The sequence below is a fragment of the Polistes fuscatus genome, unplaced genomic scaffold, assembly GCF_010416935.1.
Source record: "Polistes fuscatus isolate 324 unplaced genomic scaffold, CU_Pfus_HIC Scaffold19, whole genome shotgun sequence".
NCBI classification, from domain to species: domain Eukaryota; kingdom Metazoa; phylum Arthropoda; class Insecta; order Hymenoptera; family Vespidae; genus Polistes; species Polistes fuscatus.
Window position 1 is genome coordinate 2,974,340 of NW_025113095.1, and position 26,175 is coordinate 3,000,514.

At 40.2% G+C, this 26,175-nt stretch overlaps 1 protein-coding gene across 4 annotated transcripts in view; it reads left to right on the forward strand.

The window, feature by feature from the left end:
* LOC122515716 (rhombotin-1-like) overlaps positions 1-26,175 on the forward strand; it is a 77,339-nt gene that overhangs the window by 27,347 nt on the left and 23,817 nt on the right. Inside the window, exon 1 of one of the 4 annotated variants that reach the window (XM_043633137.1) lies at positions 22,336-22,782. The exons of the other annotated variants lie outside the window; for them this stretch is intronic. The gene's annotated coding sequence lies outside the window, so the exon portion shown is untranslated. Of the gene's footprint in view, positions 1-22,335; positions 22,783-26,175 lie in introns of those variants that run through there. 4 annotated transcript variants of the gene reach the window in all.

The window sequence follows — 26,175 nt, forward strand, 5'->3', positions numbered from 1 at the left end:
AAGCACGCCATCTAGTACGAGACAGACGGATTACGTTGCTTCGGCTGCTCGGCAAGCGTTCGTTCCGACGAGCCGCTTAAGAGGACCGCAGACCGAGCAGAAATCGATCAAAGACGATGAATACTTGGACACCGTCTAACTCTTTCTTTTTTCCTTCCTTCTTTCTTTTCCTTTTGTTTCTTCTTCTTCTTCTTCTTCTTTCGATCTCACCTCTTTCGTTCGTTCACCGTACGTTACATCCAGCAGCGATCTTATCGGGGACACTTTTATCGATGCGGAAACGATGAATAACCCAAGGAGAAAGAGATTTTCTCATCGAATTCGGTATGATAATTTGAAAAGTTCAAAGATAGGGTATAAGCTTCTATCTGTGCGATAAACGTGTTCTTTCGATGTCCGTTCAACGTTTCTTTGGATCCTTACCTTTTTTTTTCTTTTTCTTTTTCTTTTTGCTTGCCTCTCTCTCTCTCTCTTTCTCTTACTTTCTTCTTCTTCTTCTTCTTCTTCTTCTCCTCCTCCATCCATTTAATGGACTCCGAAGCGATTATGCGGCGATCACGTGTGCTCGTCGGCTTGAAACTTAATTAAGATAACGACGGAACTTTGCTCGATCGAATGGAAAGAAAAGGATGGAAAATTAAATGACTTCTTTATTAGCTATTTTACCTCGGCCTTCTCTCTCTCTCTCTCTTATTTCTTTTATTTTTTTTTTTTTTTTTCGTTCAAACTTCCATCTCTCTCTTTCTCTTGCTCTCCTTTTTTCGAAGTAAATTTATTAACGATACATATTCTCCACAGTAGCGAGCAATTTTAATTTTACATTTAACGAATCCATTGGGTTTTCTCTGCGTGACTGTGAGTTTCGTTTTAAGAAAAGGATTGAAATTGTTAATGAATGAAACGAATTTCACACGTACGTCGTACATATCTACATATGAATGTGTACGAGCGAGCCTTTCATTTAATTAATGCTTCCAACTCGACGTTGGCGTTACGTGTGTAACGTCGATGATCGGGGCTACGAAATGCTTGTTAAGACACATCAATAATTCCAGACCGCCATTAGCTTTTCATCGCGCACAACGCTAGTTGCACGTTCCGTTGTAAATTGTGAAAAGAACCTTGGGCAAAACAACGAGCCCGCGAGTATTATTACAAATTAGGAATAATAATAATAATAATAATAATAATAATAAAAGGGATGTACACCGTTTAATTAATTATCTTTCGTATCAATTTTTCTTTTGTTATCATTTTACGCGTTGCGTTAGATAAGACAATGGTGTTATAGTTTCGCGGTTCGAACGTAAAGGGCTGGAAAAGGATGAATTTTTTGTTCCCTAAGCTGGTTTTAACTGACATGAGAACCATCGGCCCCAATGGGTGATAGCGGTGCCGGTGCCGGTGCCGGTGGTGATGGTGGTGGTGGTGGTGGTTGGTGGTGGTGGTGGTGCGCCGTGCGGCAGTTGTAATTGGATTCAATTGTGCCGCGTTAAATCAGTGACCGCGCGTTCTCCCGCCGATCCTCCGTTATGTGCCTATCCATCCGTTACTCCTTCGACGCGATTCGTTCGAATAACTTGGTCGCAGTGCGCACGAAAAATCGATCGACTCTTCGCTGTTCGTTCAAACGTATGGGGAACAACAAAAAACCACGTACGAGATAAAGCTACCATCGGTCTTTCTTTCTTTCTTTAGTCTTTCTATATTCCATACACCTTTGAACGATTCATTCGCCTAAATTTTCTCTCCCCCACCCCCCTAATTTGTTCTTTCAAATAATTATCAAACGTATTTTTATCAACATATTACGAAACTCCCGCGAATAATAGTAGAAATTCAAAATGGAACAAAATATCGATAGATCTTTGGATCCTCGACGGTAGGCAAGAATACGAAAAAAATCAATAAAAGTCTCCCAACGGATTTTCGGCTAACGTCACACGTAACTACCATAGGGCGACTGCAATTGTTCAAAAATTAATCAATCCTGGTATTTAATAACTTACAAGATTCGAGCCATTAAGTTTCAATTGTTAATCAAAGAAAAAATAGGTTAGTGACGTGAAAAAGCGTTAATACGCGTATTATTTCCTGTGGTAAATTTTCGTAGCTTTGAGGAGAATGATCGCAGGGGTGGTTTTAACGGGCACGGTGCGCCTTTGGCGCCATCTCGGGGAATCGCAAAGGGGTGCGGAAGGGCTACGGGCTTCGTAAATACCTACTGCCAGCTCGCATCGGTAATATTGTAAGCGGTAATTTTACTAATGGCATTGCCGCGTTCTCTGTTTTCTATTACGTTTATATCTTCCCTCAGCGATCCCACCCTAACTTTCTTCTCTCAAACCCGCACTGTTTCCAAGCACCTTTTCTCCCCTTCATTCCTTTCTCCTCTTCTCCTCCTTCTCCTCCTCCTTCTCCTCCCCCTGCTTCTTCTTTCCTTTCCTCGTCTTTGTCTTATTACTCGTGCACGCGTGCAGGTACCATCGTTGTCGTGTAGGTACTACACCTATGTCCTTCTTCCCCTTTCCATCCCTTTTCCTCGTGGAAACCTCCGAGACTTCCACAGAGGGAGCCACTTCTACACTCACCCTGTTAAACCTTCTTGTACGCGTATTTCCCTCGTTCAAGCAGGGAATAGGCCGCGTGTTTCGAGTGTCCCTGCTATATCGTTACCTCGACAATACCGGGTGTCCTATTAAGACTCTTTTTATATCCCTTATTCCATTTTTAGTTAAATAGATGAAAATCTTGTCTCAAGATTGATCTCGAATCGCGTAAATACATCGTTATAAATCTTAGATGTATTTTTACAATTCCCAATTGTTGTCGACGTACGGATTTCCTAAGAGTATCGTAAATCGAATAATGCAAAATCCACCCGTTATATTCGAGGTATTCGGATTAACCGAAGTGCCGAAGCTTGTGCTCGGTAAAAAGTACGCGAACGACAAACGATGCCTCGTGTTCCCGCGTGAAACGCGTTGTTGGTTTGAGGGGATCGTAACACGTGGTAGATATGTAGGTAAATGCATATACCTATGTGTATATGCAACAAGGACCTACCGAAAATTCGATCGATTTTCAATCGAAAACGGACGAACTTTTTAGGATTTTCTTTGCACCGGTAGCAGAATCAGCATTAGCAACAGCAGCAGCAGCAGCAGCTTTCGTTCGTTCGTTCGGTCGGTCGACGATTAATCATCGCGTGCTCGTTAACCGTGTTCGAGGATGAAATGGTTGTCGTAAAAAATCCCAGAGTTCCATTTCATATAACGAAATGTGCTTATTCTCTCTTTTCTCGTTTAACAGGAGAACGCGAACGTGCGAGTGAGCTAGCTAGCAGCAAACCTTGCTTGCTTCTCTGCGCTTGGCTGGTCGTTCGTCGCGTTCTCGCGCGCGCGCGCGCGCGCGCACACACAAAAGTGGAAGACTTTTCGAGGCAAGCAACGTGAGTTTAATGAAAATAGTTCTTACGTTTTTACGCGACGGTCTCTCGGAAGCGGCCCAGAGCCCCTCTACGTTCCCTTAACGAAGATTCTAATTAAGCGAGCCTTCTACCGTCAACCTTCTCCTTCCCCTACCCTCTCATCCTCCTACTCGTTCTCCTTCTCATCCACCAACACTCTCACGGTGCTACTACTACTGCGTGTTCCTACTACTTTTGTAGATTTTCATGGCAGACCTTGGATAGAGGGACTATCGTCGAGGAGGAGTCAGAAGCTGCTAATTTCAACGATCGTTCGTTCGTTCGTTCGTTCGGTCATATTATTAGTCTTAAAGGTTTTTATTCATTTTGAATGATTTCACGGAAAAGTTATCTCTCATTATTAGATGCTTTAGATCGAAACGCCACTTTTCAGCCAGGGGCGAGACGTGTAGGAGGTGTAGGTCGAGTAATAGGACGAGGGGAGTGGCTGCAAGGGGTGTTGGAACGGCAAAGAGAGGGGGAGGAGGGTGAGATCCCAATTAGATGAGTACAATTAATCGACGAGGGCACGTATCTGGTATCCATGCGCGCGCGCGCGCGCCCGCCACCATCTTCTGTATATTCGAGGGATGCCGCCGAGGTTACACAGGGCGAACGTACTTAATCCATCTACCTCGAACGAACGGCAACCATCCTCCAGCATTTTCCATCCTCCTTCCGTTCCGATTCTCACTCTACATTTCGCTCGTCTTTCTCTTATTCGCGAGGAGATATCGATGACTGCCAAAAGCAGCCTTATTATCTTCCTCTACCACCTTCGTCTCGTTTCGTTTCGTTTCGTTTACGAGTCTCTCAATTCCTTAATTAGATCTAGGGTACGTATACTACGCGTTTCAAAACCAAAAGGGGGGTCCAGATGATCGCAACCGATTCCAATACGACAGCTGAATAAATTCACGGCGAATGAGTAGTATGAATATTTAATAAAACCTAATCTCCATACACTTTGCATGTATTATTATATTACATATTCTCAATTAGTTAAGAATATTTCAATGTCGGTATATAGTGTCTTTCTTTTTTTGAAAAATCAAAGTTTTTCTAAAAAATCCTCTAATTATAGTAATAGCTACTTTTTTATTTGTTAACGACAAAGTCAAATAAACTCTCGTTTGTAACGTGAACAATCAACGTACCCCTACCGATCGTTAGAATTTCATAAACAACGTAAGTCTGTTTTTCAAATTTCACGTTGAAAATAATCCGCCGTATTTAACCGTCATTGACGAAATTGACTCTACTTGAATTTGACCGATATAATGAACTAATCCTAATTGTACAAACAAAAACACGATCTAATTGTTTAGATCTAAAGGAAATATAACATCGTCGTGGTGTGGCCTCATCGACGAGATTTTCCCAATAAGTTGAGGAACTCTAACGGGTAGTATAGAAACAACATCGATCGGTTTTCTTGACCCTTGGCTAGTGCATACTATCAAGCTTATCGAATAGTAGGAGTTACTCGTCGGTAATGTTCTTTAATACTAGACACGAGAGACAAGGAATGAAGAGAGAGAGAAAGAAAGAAAGAAAGAAAGAAAGAGAGAGAGAGGGTTAGGTGGGAGGGTGTGGGAGTTGGAGGGAGTGAGCGAGAGAGAAAAAGTAATGACCGTAGAGCACTTTCATTACGTAGCAAAGACGTTAATGCAGGCTCGAGTTATACACGTTATAGTACAACACGTAAGAGTAGAAAACTCGTCCATACACATACTCTCTCTCATTTTCTCTCTCTCTCTCTCTCTCTCTTTCTCTCGCATTCGCACTCGTGGCATTAGGCGGCCGACGCGAAAGAGTGAAAGAGCGAGCCGAGCAAACAGGTTGAGTAATGAATTTAATCCCCACCTCTGCTACTCTCTCTCTCTTTCTCTCTCTTTTTTTCTATCTTCGTCTCTTTCCTTCCAACCCTTCAAATCCTTTTTCTCTTATTTTCTATCTCTCTCTCTGGTTTCGTCTGTCTCTTTCCAGTTCCCAACATGTCTCCTCCAACTCGACCACTCGCACATGAGGAGACGTTCGCACGCACACATATGCATTTATATAAACGTATGCATAAGCTCGACACAACACACACACACATACACACACAGTGTTAGCGAACATACGCTCTACCAACGATGCGGCCCCGGCTGTTAGTTACGTTAAGAGCAACGGTTATAATGAGCCCCCATTAAAACGCGACTTCTGGAATATGTCTCCGACAGCTGGACCGCGATGGATTATTTTTTTATCTGCAGACAACAGTTTATTCAAAAGTAACGAGACTGCCGCCGAATAATAGGCTACGCTTGCCCTTCTTCTTCTCCTCCTTTTTCTTCTTCTTCTTCTTCTTTCTCCTCTTCGTTCTAATTCCTTCCCTTTTTCTTTTTTTTTTCATCTACGAGAAGATGGAACGACTTTTAAAAGAGAGAGAGAGAGAGAGGGAAATCTAAATATAATTGAACTTTCATCTCAGCCATCTGTCTATTTTCTTTACCACTTGCACGAGAATTCGGTCAAATCATTTCTACCTTTACTTGTTTATTTGAATATGTCGTATTAGTTAAGGAATCGAGAGACAGATACAGGTAATTCTTGACGAAATAATTGTAATTTTGTTTTATCCTTATTTTTTGTTGTCGTTGTTGTTGTATTTTTCTTTATTTTTAATCGGCCAGTCGCGCGTTTTCTTTTTTTCCCAACGCGTCGAAGTAATGACATCCTTTCGTTATCTTCTCTTTTAGCCACTCTTACTCTTACTCTTACTCTCTCTCTCTCTCTATCTATCTCTCTTGTACTCTCCCTTGAGTCCCTTGGTGAGTTTTTTTTCTCTCCCTTGCACCCTTTCACGCGCTAACGATAAGAACGCGCCGCAGGAGGTACATCGACGGCCCGTGGAATCTCCATAATTCCGGCTTACAGAAAATGACAGCTTTTAGCGTTGATGCACAGTTTATACCGGGTGTATTATTTTAAGTGGCGCTGTCTGTATAATTCAAGACTTAAGGCGCGCAGACAGAGAGAAAAAGAGAGAGTGCGAGAGAGAGAGAGAGCGCGGGAGGGAGAGGAAGGGCATTCAGAATGAAACTCGAGAGTAAAAGAGAGAATGAGAGAGTGAGAGAGAGTGAGTGAGAGACTCGTACGTGATTGTGTGAGAGTCGAGAGGGGTAGGAGGGAAAGAGAAAGGTCGACACGGTAATGGCATCGTCGTGTCGCAAGCTGCAAGCTTCAGTGATTCTCAATCGTCCGAGTTTACCCTGTTGTTGTCATTTCCCTTTCACCTTTCCTTTATCTCCCTTTTTTTCTTCTTTTATTATTATTATTATTATTATTATTATTATTCTTTATTAATTTCTCGAAAATGATACGCAAATATATTCGATATTATTTTATTATTATTCTTCTTCTCGCCAACTTTTCAATTCGTATAGCATAATTTTTCTTTTTCTTCTTTTTTCTTTTTCGAAGTTATTTTTTTTTTTTTGAAGAATATTTATCAACTTCATTATTTTACGTCTGAGAACGATTATAAAATAAAGCTTTGGTGTGCGCATAAAGCACAGCCTCGTGCCTCGTGCGTTGTCGATTTAATTCCCGATAAAAACGGGAAATTACGAATCAATTATATCGAGATTAAAGATAAATTTCTAATTAATATTACACGACAACGGACGACGACCACCATTACCACCACCATCACTACCCACCATCACAACCAATCACCACGATTGTAGGATGGGAGGAGATCGCAAAGATGATCGAGAGACACGTTCTTAGTTTTGCTGCTGTTGTTGTTGTTGTTGTTGTTGTTGGTGTTCAGGCAACACTCGTTAGTCGAGTACCTTTATCGAATTGAATCTTTCATACTGTGAGTTTTTACTACTAACCGACGTAGAAAGGGTTCCAATATATGTTGGCGTGGACGGACAGACAAATTGACGGACAAACGGATGGACAAACCGACTGACGTTCTTGATGATATCGCCAGAGAGAAAAAGAGAGGGAGAGAACACTTAATTGCAAATGTCTGAGTTTAATGACTCGACAACGACGTAGAAACACAGTCTCGATCGGTACGGCTATTGTTAACGCGCTAGGCGGTCCAGAAGAAGCGTCAATTTCACGGAGTACGCCTGTACATTTACGTTTCTGAACAGTGTCTCTCAGTCGATCATTTTTGATAACGCACAATCACTAAACTAAAAATTTGTAGAAAACCAATCGGTCTCCTGATATACTTTTCCAACTGTCTAACTTAAGAAAACAATTGCAAATGTAACCTTTCGATTTAGGTAAAAATAAGGTTTTTTATTGAACAATTTTGAAGCTTAGCAAATATCATATTACAAGTTATACATTTAGCGACACCCTGTACGTTTCCAAATAGCTAATCTGGGAAAACAATGGGAAATATAGACTTCCGGTTAAGATATATAAAAGAAACGAGAGATTCAAGACGTGAGTATGTGTAAAAGAGATTTTTTTTGAAAGCATCATCAAAGTCCAGAACATAGGATTCAAAATGTAGTAGCCTTGGGCGTTTGAAGATTCTTCGCAGACTATCCTAGTGGCGAGGATCGAAGGATTCGATTTCTTCTGTATGAGATATTTAAGAGGGGACACTGTCGAAGGGTGGATACTGTTGGTTGTAGAAGAACGTAAGAGAGATAGGAAGGAAGGAAGGAAGGAAGGAATGAAGGAAAGAAGAGAAGAGAGAGAGAGAGAGAGTGGTAGGTATGTAGTACGTGACGCCGCGACGAAGGGAGGTGATGTTGGTGGTGGTAGTGGCGGTGGAGGTGGAGGGGTTGCGCTAGAACTAGGCGCCAGCCAAGTTGCGGCGCTGATTGCACCACAAAGGGTGCAATTATGCGGCCCTCCAGCAATCACCGCGCATTCTGCCCGCCATTTGACCCCTCAATCCCCCCCTCGAGCCCCTCCCCATTCGCTTTCGCCTCTCTCACTCTCTCACGCGCACACTTTTCTCTCGTCACATTGGGTGTTGTAGCTGGTAGTAGTGGTACACGTCTCTCTTGCCGACAGCGCGCGCCAGATATATCACCCCTCGAATAGGCCACTGCGTCTTTTTATTTAAATGCAACCCCCCTGGCTGAATGCTCGTCGCAGTCAATGCAATTTAACCCGGTGTTCGCGAAAAAATGTGTTAATGAGCGATTGTGCGAATGAAAATATCCTAAAAATTGGACCGTTTCTCTCTCACTTTCTCTCTCTCTCTCTTTCTCTCTTCGTTTCTTCTACTGTTCCCTTTTTTTTTTCTCTTCTTCTTCCCAATCGAGTTGTACAATCTAAACTTTCTCGAATCGAAACGTTTTGTATCCGAGTTATAATATAATCGGTAAATACCCAGAATATCTTTCTTATACTTTCTCACGCGTACAAACACACACACACATACAGTCGTATAAACACGCGTACAGTCATCTCTTACCGCGCTCTTTCTACCTTCGCTTTCTTTCCACGAAGGTCAACTATGATTTATCACTTCGCGCAAGCTGCGAGGAGAGAATAACGTTTGTATATATGTCAGACGATTAAGATCCTCCAACGTAAGCAAACCCAACGCGTTCTTTGATCTTTTATGTTTGCACAGTTACGGTAATCCGAGTCTCGCGTACCAGCAGCGAGAAGTCAACGAAAGGTGAAGACGATGTTAAAACGGAACAAGAGGAGATTCTACGAACGTGAAAAGGAAAATCAAAGAAATGAAATGTTGATTTTTCTTTTATGTTATAAACATCGAAAATAAGGGATACGGGGTCCTAACCAACCAACCAGTCAGCCGCCAACCAGCTAGCCAACACGACACTGGAATTTTTCCCAGAGGTTCGCTTCCCTAATCCGAGAACATTAATTTGCTTGTAGTGGTACCTAGAAACTCGGTGGTGGTAGTTCGTACTTACTTTCCTACTGGAATTTCGACCAAGACTTCTTGTTCTCTTCGAAAGGCTCCTTGTATTTTCTTAGGTTATCCCCGAAGGGATTTTCTTTAGGGTGGGGTGGAGGGAGGGGGGAAGGGGGGGTGGTTTGCTTCTCAGATATCCCGTTGAAATTTTACGGGTACATTTTCAATACAACACCGCAACGAAGAGACCAGCAGGACACGGACGACCACAGGAATTTTCCCTCCTTCTCTCTCTCTCTCTCTCTCTTTTCGTTTTCCGTCCTTCGCTTCTTCTTTTTCTTCTTCTTCTTCTCGTGCGTCTCCTTCCTCCGTAAACCCCCACTCGGCCCTTTTCTCGTGCCGAGCCTGCGGACAGGAGAAACACGTGTTCGCCCCCGGCGTACAAATATTGGCTCGTAGATTTTGACGTTGTAGTCGTTCATTGAGAGAGAAAGAAATAGAGCGGCTTAAACGAACGTTCGGTAGCTGCTGACTAGCTCGACATGAATGGGACCCATGGAGGAGTATTTTTGCCTTCAGCTTCTCTTTTCTAATGGAAGCAACTAAGCTTAGGGACGACTACTCGGTCGTCCACATGTACCAACTACTCTGCTCTACGTTTGATCCTATACCGAGTATAATACAATACGAAGAAAGGAAATGAAAATCATTCTAAATAATATTAAAATATATATCGCAAAAGAGAAGAAAAAAAAGTAAGATAAATATTAACCGAAAGGTTCTGTTCTTATATCCCACTCGAATTGAATCTCTCGAAGAGGAGCCCCAGCCCCACGGCTCTTTACCGAGCTGGACGCAAACTTTTTACCGCGAACGCGGAGGAGGAGGAGGAGGAGGAGGGAATGAGTCCGAGGATGAGGCAGGCAGAACGTCGAAAGCAAAGGTGGAAGGAAGAGAGCAGGAGGAGCAGGAGGAGGGGGTTGCCAACGAGCACCGGGTAAAGAGGAAGAGGAGAAGCTGGAGAAGCTGGAGAGGAGGGGTAGGGAGGTTATTGCCTGTTGGGTGATTTATCTAGTAATACTAGCCGACAGGCCACGAGCTCTGGGGGCGGCCAAGGGGCCGAGCCTTCTACCCCTTCGGGGCCAACCGCCGGCACCGGTGGAAATTAAAAACTCACTTTATTACACGTCTCATTCTGCTTTCCCCGGTTACGCTTCTCTCTCTCTCTCTCTCTCTCTCTCTCTCGTCACATCCGGATCGCGTCCTATTCTCTCTTTCTCCTCTTCTCGCTACGACGGACCGACTTAATATGAGGCCGGCCATACCCGATGGAACGAATATTATTAAAGTTCGCCCGCACGCGAAACCCGTGAAATATCGCTACTCCCTCTTTTACTCGAAAAGCTCCCCCTCCCCCTCACCCATCTCCCCGCACCCTACACTACTCTTTTTCCTTCACCTCTTCCTTCGTTTCTCTTTCCACTTTACTATTTCTCTCTTTCTTTCTCTTTTTCTCTTTTTCTTTTTCTTCACTTTCTCTTTCCTTGTCTCCTCTCTTTTTCACTCTTTCCCTTTGTTTTTACCTCGCGTAGAAATAAGAGAGTATATATTGTTTTTAAATATCAATTAAATATATAAATAATTAACATATTTTAATATGTTTATGATATATGTTATATTATATTATATCAGATATAAAAATCACGATAAATAACGGAGTAATAATTTACTTAAAAATCTATCAAAAGCTGCTAGATGATTTTTCAGCACAAAAGAAATATATATATATTATAAAATTATTTATTTACAATCTTTTGTAAAAAAGATTTGTTAAAAATGATTTGTTTAATACGGTGTCCAAAAAGAAAAATGAATAAAAACGTTATTTTTTGATCTTGTTGAACGTTTCGTCCCTTTATTGGAATTTCTTCAGTAACTATAAAATATATTACATGACCTTAAAAATACATAGTTCATCAAAACATTTCATAAATAGATATTAAAGATTACCTCGGTCATAAATGTTCAGAATCTTCTATATATTAAAAAGACATACACATTATTAAATTTCAATAATAAACTACACTGAGCATATATAAATCTTTTTTGTTTTTTTTTTTTTGTTTTATAGTAAAATCATAAATCGTTGCATTCGAACATGTATTAGTATTATTTAATTACAATTAGAAACGTTCAACAAGATCGAAATATAAAGTTCTGATTAATTAATTACTTTGTTCAACTTCCCTGTGATACATTTATTAATTGTTAAAAATGATTTTTTATGTACCTATATCGAAAACAAATTTCGTTTCATATATGTAATCTTATTATAAATAATATATATATATTTATTTTTACACGGGACTCTTTCCAGTTTACCCTCTCTCTCTCTCTCTCTCTCTCTCTCTTGAATTCTCTTTTATTCTCTCTTTCTCTTTCTATCATTTAGGTTCTCGTTTTCCCCGCGTTTTCCATTCTCCCTCGTTGCTTACTTGCTTTCTTGCTTACTTGCTTGGTTGCGAACGAGTGAGGGACCTTTATTATCTGCCTTATTCGAGGCGGGGAAACCGTCTGGAAGCAAACGCGATCGAGGAGTAATGCGAAACGCTCGGGAGATCGTTTTCGTTCTAAGGGAAGGAAGCGGGCTAGCAAACCGATCAGGGAGATCCTTTCAAGCGTGATCTAGAGATCGTGCCTTGTGATATCTTACGAGAAAACTCACCCTTAGACGATTACACCTACTACCTTCTTTTCTCTATGTGTCCTTTCGAAAAACTATTCTATGATTTTATAGCTTCTATCTTCTTCTTCTTCTTTTATGTATATATACTTTCTTTTCCCTTTCCCTTTTACTTTTTTCTTTTTCTTTTTCTTTCGTTTAGTTCAATCTTTTTTACGTTGATTTTGTTCAAACTTTTACTCCTCTTATCGAATCGACAGGTGTGTACAAAGAATCAAAGTAATCGTACGTTTCAAATTTCTTTAGATAATATTCTAATATCGTTATATATCAAACAATTGATTGTCAACGGCCGTGGCGCGGTGGCAGCACGAGCTTCCGCTCGATCATTTAAGTCAAGCAGCCGTTTAGCACGATTAGTATTTGGATGGGTGACCCGCTTGAGGAAAAAAAAACCGCCGAAGTGCTGTTGACGCCAAGACTACTCCGCCTAGTTAAATACCTAGCTGGTCCCAAGTCTAGACAAAAAAAAAGGAGAAGGGTTTCGGGGTTGAAGCTAAGCTTAGCAACCTACCCTCGGGTTAAAAAACAGTAAAAATGCTCCTGAAATTAGCAAATGGAACCTCAAATTGGACGAAATACAACGATGACGACACGACAAGGAAAAAGGCACACGCAATGGAAGTGACAAAAAACCCACCTGGAAGACCTCGAAAAAAGGGTGCATCATCAAAAGATTAAAAAATGGTCCTAGAACAGAGGAACTATATAACTTATAAATATATGACAGGACGAAATCCTAATAATAATAAGAGGAAAAACAATTTATTATTAACGACGGATTAGGTTAATATAATAAATATAGGTTGATTGTTTTGTACCGAATCGACACAGGTGTGTGTGCAGAGAATCCATTTAATTATGTTTAGATATATTTTAGATATGTTTTAACGTCTTCTCGTTATACAATTAATTAATAAAGGATTAAGTTAATATATTATAGATTTATTCGTAGAGATTAATTTCGATACTCGTTCGAATAGGAAAGGAAGGACTCCCTTTCGAATTTCATTACCGATCGCGTTGCTAGCTCTTCTCTTCTAACCCTCCCAAGGAATCTTTATTATCTACCTTACTCAACGAGCGCAATCATCTGGAAGCAAATATACCACAGAAACACGTATATGTGTCTGTGTTGTGAAATACGACGATCATCCCCCCTTCTCTCTCTCTCTGTCTCTCTTTCTTTTTCAGTGGATATGTAATATTCCAAGCTTCCTCCCGTACACGTGATTCTGATCGCATATTTCGAAACGATGATACCTATCGTCGTTTAAAACGTTTGCCTACTTTTTTTCCCTTCTTCTTCTTCTTATTCTTCTTCTTCTTTTATTTTTAGATCCACGCGACTTCTATCTTATTTCTTTTTTTTTTCTTTCTTATTCGTTCTTTCAAATAGAAAATTGTATCCTTGGAAAAAACTTTGATAAATAAATTTATTGAATAGAAATATAAATATGTTCGGGGATAAAGTATAGTAAGTATTCTTGAAAATATTGATCATTCCAACGCGAGCACAAGAGTGTTGGAAATTTCTTGTTGATTCGAAAAACGTGTTCTTTCGGATAAACAGTTTTCCGAAGATAGATACACACACACACACACATATATATTTACATGGATACGTGCATACATATGGAAGATAAGCAATGATTTATCTGTCCTGACCGGTTGCTCTACTAGCAAGGCCATTCTCGATACGTCACATCCGTTAAACGACGTCGTTATCCATACATCGATTTCGTGAAAGTTTGTTCAGGCGCAAAATAGTCACGCCCTGATGTAGGTATATCTTTGACCAGAACCTTTCATCCTCTTCCTTTCGTCCTAGTTCCACAAATTTTCTTATATTATTTATGTCCTACCACCAAGTTTACCGAAGAAACTTTACGATCGTGGCTAATTTTTCGGACAACAAGAGAGAGAGAGTTTTTCATTTATATTATTTCATTTGATATACTTAATTTATTATACTGTTCATTCAAAGAAATATTTAATAATTTATAAAACTTTTCATTCAACATATGTCTATTGTCAACGTAAAAAAAATCACGTGTCACAGATGAACGATTCGAACGTTAAAAAACATTAATAACATTATTTTAAACTAAGTGTCGTAGGAAAGATTGGACTGGTTAAAAAATCTTGTAGAACGTTATTTCGATCTTGTTGAACGTTTCGTCCCCTTTCATTGGGACTTGGATCAGCAACTCGATCGTTATTGTGTTCCGAGTCTTTATACATTCTTATAAATAAACTATACTTAACATTTAAAATTCGTTATCTTATTATGTTTAAACACGTAATCAAACAATACTCGTAATAACATTTGTTATGAAGTTTTGCGTAACGATGATTAATATTTTTTTTTGCTTTGGTGACAAAAGATTATATTCTTGTTTAGATGATTGAAAAATAAAGAGAAAAAAAAACAAATGAAAAATACGAGGAAGCATTTGATCACGACAAAGTCTTTCGCATTTTCATAATTTAATTTAACTGAACCATATTGGGATCGTTGGAGAATTATAAAGCAGCTTGTATTAGAAAGAGTGTGAGAGAAAGAAAGAGAAATGGCATAGATCGCGAAGCCGATGACAAACCCTTCGGTATCCGGCTCGTTTTATTAATGTCAATAAGGCAATTATCGGCGACGAATGGCGCGGGTAGGCATTTCACTCATATCCTTTCCGAATGGTCTTCAAATGACGATGGCTATGAACTCTCTCACTAAAGTCTACCGAACAAGTGAAAGACCTTTCTAACGAGTTTCCTATTAACTATATGAACAAGACAAACAATTCATTATTCTAACAGGTAAACTTCTCTTAACAAACAAATCAATTATTTCTAATGATTTCTTTTCGATATTCTAAATTACCACACATATATATATATTTAATTATAATTTATAAATATTTAATTTTATAATATATATAAATAATAAAATAAATAAATATAATATATATGTATGTGTGTGTGAACATTTTTATAAAATTTAATCTGAATAATATAAAATACGCGAGAGGGTGTAATTATGATCTACCTAAGGGTTGCGTCAGATTTTTCGATTACTTTTTTCTTCAGTTATCTGACTGTCAGAAATAAGTGGGGTACCCATATAAAAATAAAACTCTTTTCAGTATTATTAAATCGTAATTTGACAAAAACTTATCTTTCGGGTAATAACATTCTCAAGTACTTTATTTTATTTCTTTATTACTGAAATACAAATATGTAGCCTTGGGAAGAATTGAAGAAAGGAATTCGATCGGTTTGAATAAAAGTAAGAATAAAAAGATGTAATAGTTGGTTGACAGTTGTGTTAATAGTAGTCGTAGTGAGTTATCCGAGCTGATTTTGCAGCTTTTCATCAGTGTAAGGTTCGCGAGTCACTCGAGGCACTCGCTAGTTGAAATCCAAAAGGGTTTGGGGACAATAATATAGGAACGGAGGGGTTTCTTCGTAGAGCAATATCCAACCACCCCACGTTCCTGCCTACTCCTTCTCTACAGCGAGTTATCGTTCTCTGCGTACAATCTCTCTCTCTCTCTCTCTCTTTCTCGTTCGTTTTGTCTCGTTCTGTCTTTCTCGCGCGAGCAATTTATTCATTATCATACCTTATCGGCGGCCTGTCATTGATCCAGCTCGACAAAATTTTCTTTCCATCCTTTCCTTACCCTTACCTTTCCCTTATTTTCCTCCTTTCCCTTTACTTTCCTTTACTTTCGTTAGAGTAATCGACTCTACGTAGATCGTTTCTTGCAATTTTGATCACTTTGTTAGCGTGTATCTTGATCGTATGTAAGAAACAGTAACGAACCAAGTCAAGTAAGTGCCCCGAGAGGTACAAATTTCAAAGCCTGAAAAACTGAAATTAGAAAAAAGATATGTTTCGAAAGAATTCTCGCGTCACGTATTATTAAGATAAAAGAAAAGTAATCAAAAATATCATATCGCGTAATACATTGACTAAATTATATTTAAAAAAGATCACTTTTCTCGAAGCTTAACCCGTTGTTATCTCCCGATTGTTTTGCTCGAGCCGCAATAAACAATAAACTACAATCATCGATATTAGATTTTCTTCTTACCGACGTGATAAATGTAACGATTGTTTCATTTTTGTACGGAATTGTAACTACGAGTCCCAGTTATTGTTGTAGAACGAAGAACAAATGAAAAGAAATTTTGAAAATTTCGGGAACCCTTCGATATTCCGGGGCCTAACGCGACCACTTAATCCGCCACTGGTAAGAATCCTAGTCTCGAAAGATCGAGTGGGAATATACGAGGGTGTGCCGAATGAAAAGATAGCTTTACAGAGATAAAGACAGAAAAAGGGAAATGTGTAAGTGTGTGTAGGTGTCTATACGTCGGTTTCGCAGGACCTACTAGCTCCGTTCTCACCGGAGCCAAGAAGAAAGTAAAAGATTCACGAAGTGAATAAATCAAGGAACGTCGCACTAGCCGTACTCTTAGTTTAAGTATTCGGATGTACCTTTCCTTCCTGTCCTGGACTTTTTCCTTCCTCAATCCCCCTTTCCCTCCCCCCCGGCCCCATCTACTCCCCTTTTTCTTTTTTTTCTTCTTCCGCTCTTCATCTTCCGTTTCAAAGTCCCCAATAGTATTTTTTTCGCAACGTCTCGCGACCAAAAATTCTTATCACGCGTGTTGTATCAAACGTTCAATGAAATTTTCGTCTTTTCGATGATAACAACAGTATACTTCGAGTAGACTCATTTTTTATTATACTTTTTCCTTTGGTCTGAAAATCAAGTAATTTCGGATAAAAAAAAAGAAATCATTATACACTTAAATAGGCATTCGTGAGGAGATTGGACGGTGGGCCCTGGATAGCTCAATTGGTTAAAGAGCAGTCAGTCGCTTGGAAAGCGGAAGACCCGGGTTCGAGTCCCGGTGCAGTCAGTTCAACGGCCCAATTTTTTCACGCATCCTACAATTATTTTGAGGATGTTTTTTATCCATCGTTTTTAACAATCTTCGATTCCGAAGTCTCCGACATTTTTATTCCTCTCTTTGTTGTCTCGTATGTACTTACACATGCACACGTATACGGAAAGGTATATAATAGAAAATGTGTGTATGTTTTCTCGTAAGTTGTGGAAGATCGGAATCGGTCGGTTGTTTTCCAAGAAGGAAAAAGAAATTGCGAGTGGTTCGTAATTGCATTAGCTCGTGGATAGATAACAGCAATACGTTACCTAATAGGACACATATCGTACTTTTATGATTTGTACGTCTTTTAACGACAATATCGTCTCATAATTCGGACACTGATCGGATCGGACGTGGTCGTTATTTGTGGAGGTAATTTTCGTTAAGGTGCCTTTAAAACGTGCTAACACGTATTGGGTAAGAAATGTGGTAGGAGAAAGAAAGAAAGAAAGAAAGAGAGAGAGAAAGAAAAAGAAGAAAAAGCGTGGGACAAGAGGAGGAGTAAGAGGAGGAGGAAGAGGAGGAGGAAGAATCGTGGTGGAAACGCGTGCGGGTGTAGGTGTAGGAGAAAACGCACACTAGAAAACGCGTGTTCGTGTTATACTACGTACATAGATCGTAATGTATCGTTGGGTAAGTTGGGAAAGGAGGGTAGGTCACTGAGGAGGATGGCGGCTCATCTTGTAATGGACTCGGAAGACAGTCGAGTCGGCTAATGGATCCCTGCTCTACCAGAAAAGCTCTTAGTATCTGTGCCATGCTGCTAATATCGATAGCATCGTACCGTCGTACCGCACCGTACCCGTACTACTGTACCCTTTCGAATCGCGCGTCCTTTCAAAATCCACAAAATGTCATGGCGCTTCTTCTTCTTCTACTTCTTCTTCGATCTAAGCCCGAAAAGCTTCTTCGTTCGCGTGTATGCACAATAATAATAATAATAATAATAATAGTAATGATAATAGTATAGGACCGATACTTATTTCGATTTGGAACGAACGTTCAACGGAGAATTCTTTTCATACGAATCTCTTTTAACGTTTTTCCTATTTTTTTATTATCATCAAGAAATAGTCTCGAAGTTCTTTTCCCATTATTTTACTCTTTGCATTTTTTTTCTCTTGGTGTGTCATCTAATAAATCTTCTAATATTATTCTTTCATTTATTTTTTTTCTTCTCTCTTATCACTTATATTAGCTATTTAATATTTATACCAGATAATATATGAAAAATATATTACTGACTTACACATTAATCTTGCTAATACAAAAGGTAATATTTCTAAGGTCAAGATAAAAGAGAGTATCCTATCTTCATGTTTTTATATGTACATTATAAAGAGAAAATAAGAAGAAAGTTCAAGTGAGATAGAAGAAGTAAGCAAGCAAGCAAGCAAGCAAGCAAGCAAGCAAATAGATAGACAGACAGACAGACAGACATAGAGAAAGACAGGCAGGAAGACAGACAGGCAGGCAGGCAAGCAAGCAGGCAGCCAGGCAGCTTGGCAGGCAAGCAGGAATGGACTTATGGGTGGGGGTGGGTTTGCTTGAGTGAATGCGGTTGAAACGTAGCTTAGTATAGGAAAACGGTGGATGTTTAGCACCGGCAGGAGAGAAGTAGGTGGCTTTTTGAGAAGGGTTGGAAGACCACAACAGCAAGTGACTCCAATACATGTATATATTTGATATATACAGGAACCATCTTCCTCTTATCCTTCATAGTCATCTTTCCTCTCCGGTCCACTGCTATCCAGGAAAAGAGAAAGTAACATCGAGCAATCCTGGACGAGCAACAGTTTCGTGGAAGATGCCTGAAGGCATTAACCCAAACTTTCTACTCTTGTCTGTTGTTCTCTTACTCGATGTCCAATAGATCAACTCTATGAATAATAATAAATCTAGATATATTTTCTCAACAACGTTTACTTTTTAAACTCGTTACAATATTACAATAAAAGATAATGCAACGTAAGATAATCTAGAAAATGTTTGAAATGTGTTATCGTATAAGATCCGGTGTATTTGAGGTTGAACCCGATTATTTCATATAATTCGTTTAATGTCTCAGGAAACGTAATTTAATAGGATGTCATAAGGAACGGAAATGAAAATCGATTGAGAATCGAAGCGGCAAAGTTTGTAAAAAGAAGAAGAAGAAGGAAGGCCTCCGCGTGTCGTAAAATCGGGACAATTGGCGATGAGACTGTTTCAGAATGGTTGGAATTTATTTCGATATCCGTTTCGATCGGTATCGCTCGGGAAACTTCTTGTTGGTGGATAAAGAGGACGAAGAGGTGGTGGTGTACAAGGGAAGAATAGAAAGAGAAAAAGAGAGAGAGAGAGAGAGAAAAAGGAGCCGAAGTGCCGTTTAGTTTAATGCACGTAACGCTACTCTCTTTGCCTGCTTTTTCCACGGCACAATCTCCTTCCGAGCGGTCCATAGTAGTATAAGTCGTGGACAAAGTAGACGGCGTACAGAAAACCTCCATTAAAGTCCCTAGAAGTGATTAGTCCTCTCTTCCCCTCTTTCCTTCGCTTTACTCTCCACTCTTTCAACCCCGACGCGCCTCTCCTCTCTCTCTCTCTCTCTCTCTCTTTCTCTCTCTTTCTCATTCTTTCTTTCTCACCCACTCGCTCACTCACTCATTCTCCTCATTCTGTCATCCCTTTCCATTATTTCTCTTTACTTTCGTCCATCTCACTTCGGTGTTTACCCATCTCTAGCTGATTATTTATCTACTTTGTCGATCGAATCGTTTTATCAGTGCCACTTCATTCTCTCTCCGATGTTATTCCCATTTTTTTTTTTTGTTCTCTCTTTCTACTTTCCTTTTTTTTTCTTTTTTTTCTTTTTTTTTTTTATTTTTCCCATAGAAATAATATAAGTGCCAGTTATCACGAACCTATTATACTCGAATACTTGTCCGTCCATTTTAACGGTTAAGACATTTTTTTTTGGTCTCCTTCCTTAAGACGTTCTCGCGTCATTCTTCAACGATAATCATTTTCTTTTATTAGATTTTGTTTTTTGTTCGTAAAAAAATCGTTACGTAATCGGCAAACTGTTCCGAACGAAGGGAACAGGACGCCGATCGCATTAAAGGTTATATATCTTAAAGGAAAATCTCTTTCCCTCTCTCTCTCCCTCTCTCTCTATTTTTGAACGGTCGAACGAATTCGTGAAACAGAGTCAAAGTTGGTGCGTTTAAAAAGTTGGCCAAGTCTGTGAGAGACACCCCTCTTGGTACTTGGTTCTATTCACTACTCGACTAGCGGCAAACGCGACGTTCTCTATTTCGCAACCTACCCTCACTCAACTACCCCCTTCAACTCTCTTCCTCCACTTCCTCCTCCTTCTCCTCCTCCTCTTATTTCCCTTCGTCCCCCTCTTCATCCTTTTCCACCACCAACTGGCAGCACCACCGCCACCGTTGGAGCAGTCCACTTACATTAAAGCGCATTCGAAATTTATAACGTTGCACTTCCGCGAAATGAAAGTTTCGTCGATATTAACGTCGAGAACGCGATGCGGAAAGCGAGCGGCTATGAAATAAAAATGTGACAAGGCAATCCAATAAGAAGGCCGTGGAGGCTGAAGAGAGAGACCGAGAGAGAGAGAGAGAGAGTTTGAACATATAAGGGGTTGGGGAAAAGGATAGAGACGAATAGATAGATAGATAGATAGATAGAAAGATGGATAGATAATAGAGGGGCTTGTTCTTTCTTTCCCAGTTATTTCGCGCATGCTGATCCACCTTTTTTGAATCCTCAATCTAATCAGCTCATTGCCATAAATCACTGGGTAATTAAAAGAAAGCATATCCGAAAGGGTAATGTTGGTATACGCTGTTAACTATAAACGTGTCCCTAATCCATTTTGTCGAACGAATCCGGACGCGTTAAAGGATAGAGAAAAAATTGACAAAGAGAAAGAGAACAAGAGAGAGAGAGAGAGAGAAAAAAGGTCATAGCCTTTCTAATTTAATCTGGCGAATGATTCCGTGATTCTCGAAGCCAGCAGAGAGAGAGCAACCCTTTCATTACTTAGGTTCCTATCCTTGTGCCGGACCGCCACGCCACCCTCTATCTATCTATCCATCTCTCTCTCTCTCTCTCATTCTCTCTTTTACTCGAACAGTAAACCCCTCTGCGCGTTCCTCCCCTCTTCTCGACGGAACGTCGCACAACACTAAATCAGCGAGCAGTGTAATTTTTGTAATGGGAGGTGTGGCCTTGCGGGAAAACCGACGGGGAGTATACTCGCTAGGTGGGGGTTTGCCAACAGAAGTGGGGATAGCCATCCCTTTCGAGCACGATACTTCTCCAATCCTCCCCTAGTTTCGATACGTGCGTGCGTTAGGAGAGTTGATTTTCTCCCTCGCACGATTTTACTCGCGAACTTGATCTTTAATTCCTTGTTGTAGAACGCGTGACTTTCATATTTTCTAGAGTCAAGATTATTTTGGTTAGTTTGTTCGATTGTTCGTTTATATTTGATCAGGATTTTAAAGTGATTTTAATTTCAACGGATTACAATTTCGTTATTTGCATTTAAAGTATAATTTGGTTATACGTTGACGGTCAACCAGTATTTGAGGAGTATTTGATTTTAGAAGTTAAGTTTGTATTTATATTGGACATAAGAGAATGTTTGGAATATATTATCATTGATATGAAAATTGTCTTATATTGTATTCGTGGTATATCATATATTTAGAATAAAAGAAAGGAAAAATGTTAGGTAGAATGATTGAGGGGATGGGAGTAGATTCGAAAAGACGACGACGACGAGGCGTCGCTGTTAATCGGCACGAGTAACCAAGTATACTTTGTACGTATACATATATACCTAACCGAGAAGGTTATCCCGTATCACGAAAACTGGTCCGCTCGAGCGGGAGGTAAATCGTGCGGCAAGATACTGTGAACTGTAAAGAGAAATAGAAAAAAAAAGAAAAAAAGAAAAAGAAAAAAAAGAAAAGACAAAGAGAAATATAGAGAAACAGAGAGAACAGAGAGAAAACTCGTGGCGGTGGTGGTGGGGGGGGTTGGAACGGAGGGAGACAAAAGGAGTCAACTAGGTGGGAGAGAAATACTCGTGGTGGGTGAAAATGGCGACGGAGTGGGGGAAAGTATTGCTCGTTTTAGTCGTAGTAACACCGGAGGGATAACGACGTTGAATCGTCGATGGTGTGGAGGGGTGGTTGTCTTCCGAATCGGGGGAGGAAGGAAACCGAGCGAGTGGTGGTGGGGATTTATCACCGTCGGTGGCGTGCCGTGCCGTGCCGTGCCGTGGCCGCACGCGGTACTCCGGCAGTTTACAACCGACCATCCTCCGGATAGGAGCTTCGCGTTTCTCTCGGCATCCTTAAAACTTTATTTCTAAACCAAAACTCGAGAGTTACGCGCGTTTCCATCGAGTTCTTTCCCCCTTCTAATCAAGCGGGGATTAGAATAAACGAATCATTTCATTAGTTCGTTCGTTTATCTCATACGATTTTTTATTCTATTTGAAAGTGAACATTTATATTCTGTTATTTCTGAACGATAGAAGATCAACGCATATATATATATATATATATATTTGTATTTGACAAAGTTTCACAAAATATATTTATCGACGGTGAGATATGTTTTGAAGAATTCAGATTCGAACTTTGCAAGATGCAGTGGCACGTGCCGGGAGGAGCCTAAACGATAGAAAGAGATCCGACTAAAGGATTCTTTCGTAAACGTCAATCTCGTTGCCAGGTAAAAAACCTTAGATATTTCAATTTAACATTTATTTACTTTTTACGATAAATTATTGTCGAATCAGATTTTCGTTAAAAGATCGTAGATCGTTGTCGGTAGGAGTTTACATAGAATTTTCCTTTCTTCGATCGTTTCGATCGTAGAGTATTGTGCACATATACGCAAATACTTGCCGATGATATCGGTTCCTTCCGGTCGCAATCCTCGTTTGCATTTTTTAGCGATAAGAAAACTGTGCAAGCAAGCAAGCAAGCGTACTGACCGCGACACGTTGTATCTGTCGGGGTCAAGAACCCTAAGAGAGAATCCTGCGGTTAGCTATCTTTCTCTTACTTTCAATTTAATTGCTGTCGTTTGTATATTTAATTATCGTTTAATCGAAAGAGGGATGATGGGGTGGGAAGGGGGGTAAGGAGGACTTTAATCGAATAACGAAGAAAGAAAAGCAATTATGTCGCGCGATCGTATCGGTGCTGAAAAGGAGAACGAGGGAGGAGGAGGAGGAGGAGGAGGAGGAGGAAGAGGAGGAGGAGGAGGAAGAGGAGGAGGAGGAGGTTGTGGGCTGAGAGAGAGAGTGAGAGAGAGCTCGACCAAGAGAGTAGGGGTAAGAAAGAGGGAGAGTTAAAGGACAGGGCGCGGGGGTTGGGTGGGCGAGGGGAGGTTCCCGTAACGACGAAAGTTGCGTTCCTTCGTTCTCCCTTCGTCGGTGGATTTCTCTGAAAGTAATTAAGCGTCCACGGGTAATGTATCGCGCGGAGTAATTTCATTAGCGACGCGCGCATGCCGGTAACCGGAGAAACGACTGTTTACGAGGATATGTCGAGGGGGTCGGTAGAGGTAGAAAGAAAGAGAGAGATAGACTAGGAACTTCAAGAAGAGTTAGAGAAAGGGGGGAAGAGCTGAGAGAAGGATTGGGTGGAAGGAAGGAGGACCAAGAACTAGCTAGCTAGCTAGAGGACTAGGAGAGGAACAACGAGAGGAACAACGAGTCTTTCGTGACTTCATCGACCATCGAAACGTCAAGTCGAGTTTAACCAAGTACGAGTCTTCGACGTGCTTCGCCTTTTACAGCGATTTCGTGATTGTGGAAGTTCCCTTTTTGTAGTATGAGTATATATATGTATATATATATATATATATCTGTCTCTGTCTTTGTCTCTGTCTCTTTCTCTTTCTCTTTCTCTTTCTCTTTCCTGTTCGGTCGACGTGTCTCCTCCAGCTCAGTCAGCGCTCGCTCCAATTACAGCTTCCACTTAAGACGTTCGCGTTCGTACGGTTGCCGTTACAGATACGGATTCCTTAGAACCGACGTTAATCCGCACCCCGTAGAATGCCACGTATCAACTTCCCAGACTCGGCATTTTCTTACACACAATACGCCGAGTCTCACATTTTAACTTTATATTCTCGCGCCTTCTCAACTTCTGATACATTTTTTCTTATTTTTTTTTCTTTTTTCTTTTTTCTAGGTATGTAATAATTTTGGAATTGACTAGTTATTGTTTCTTAAAATGTATCGGATGGTAGTGTGACAAAGTATTATTATTAATTGTCAGTTTATGGATATTTTTGTATACTCGTGTTGTCTATGGACACCTGTTATAGGAAAAAATACGTATTTCGTGATATAAATTATGCGAAAATCGTTCAATGGTATGTAATCGTATCGTTCGATTAATAAAAGTCAACACAAATTGCTGGAAAAATAATGGCAACGATTTTTGTAATTTTTTTTCTCACGAGAAGTTCGAAATCTCTTTTACATTGACAGTTCTCGTTAATCTAATATTAACAAACGTCGTACTTTTCTCAAATCTGATGTTTTTTTTGTTCATTGAAAATTTGTTCGATTAGCAATAAATTCGGAGATTGTTATAAATTTTAGGTTAATAATTTGACGGCGAACAAGAACGATTTATAACTGTGACTTAAATAAAGCAATGAACAAAAAAAATGAGTTTTTCGTTGTATGAAAATAATAAAAGAAAGAAAAGTAATACAAATTTCAATCGCGAACGGTCTATTTTAAAAAAATCAGTCGTCCAATTTAGGAATATATATTTATCGACAATCTATTCCCCACGAATATCGCAGAACTCGGCAAGCAGGAGTACCTTTCCCTTCCCTCGACCGTCCCAATCAGCAGGGTGATCAGAATGGATATAGAAGAGAGAGAGAGAAAGAGAGAGAAAGAGAAAGAGAGAGGAGTAAGAGAAAGAGGAAGAAGAGGAAGATGAGGAGGAAAAGGAGGAGGAGGAGAAGGAGGTGGAGGAGGAGAAGGAGGAGAGCCCTATTTCGAGGGGTTCGAGCGTCCCTGCAGAATGGATGCGAGTGTATCCGTCCGTTTGGATTTCGATAATTGGCACTAGCTTCAGCACTGGCGGGCTCGTTAGCCGTTCGCCTAAAGAGAATGGCTTAATTATTTCGTTTGAAGTCAGAGAGAGGCGGCCCGTTGCCGGCATCGAGGGGCACAAGGGGCAGGAGGGGCTACGGTAAAAGGAACAGAGAGGGAGAGAGGGGGACGAGGAAGGGGGTTTAAGATAGGCAGGATGTACTGCATGTATATAACACAGCTATCACTGTCCCGCTGAAGCTCTCAAATAAATTGTTTATACGCGTGGGAGCAAAAGAGAGAGAGAGAGAGAGAGAGAGAGAAGCGTAGTTTGTAAATCCAAAACGTTTATTTAATACCCGACAATTCGGTGCGGTTAATTAACTCCCGCGGCTAAAAGCGGAAGTATGACCCTGACTCTCGTAGGACGAATGTGTTGGTAACTGGTGTTGATGGCGTTGGTGGTTCTACTGCTGCTACTGGTGCTGCTAGTGGTGGTGGTGAGCTTTAGCGTGTAAGCTCCCCGCGATTCGATGTAATCAAAGGAATGGAAATTTGTATGATTCGTTGGGTGGAAGACAAAGATAGGCGCAAGTGGAAAGATGTATTTTATTTATCTATCGTTTGCGATAATTGACAAAATGAAAAAAACAAAAGGGAACGAAAAATCTACCGATTCATCTTTCCGATGTGTTTCTTCTTCTCTACTTTGTTTTTTTATTTCTTTTTTTATTTTTTTTTTTTATTTATTTTTCATTGCAACGTAATGGGGGGGATAAAGAGAGTAAGGTATCTTGCCGATCGGATTAATTACTCGTTGAACTGTGTTCTATATTCTTTCTTTCGTATTCGAAAATTGATTCAGTAACGATATACTATCGAGAATTGATATCTCGAAACCTTTCACAGTCTTTTTCTTCTTCTTCTTCTTCTTCTTATTTTTTTTCAATGAGTACTGGGTGGAAGGGACTGAGGGTACCTCAGTACTTTCATGGCAAACGATTTAATAAGACCGTTCACGCAGACACACAGAGAGCGAGTATTACTCGTAATTCCAT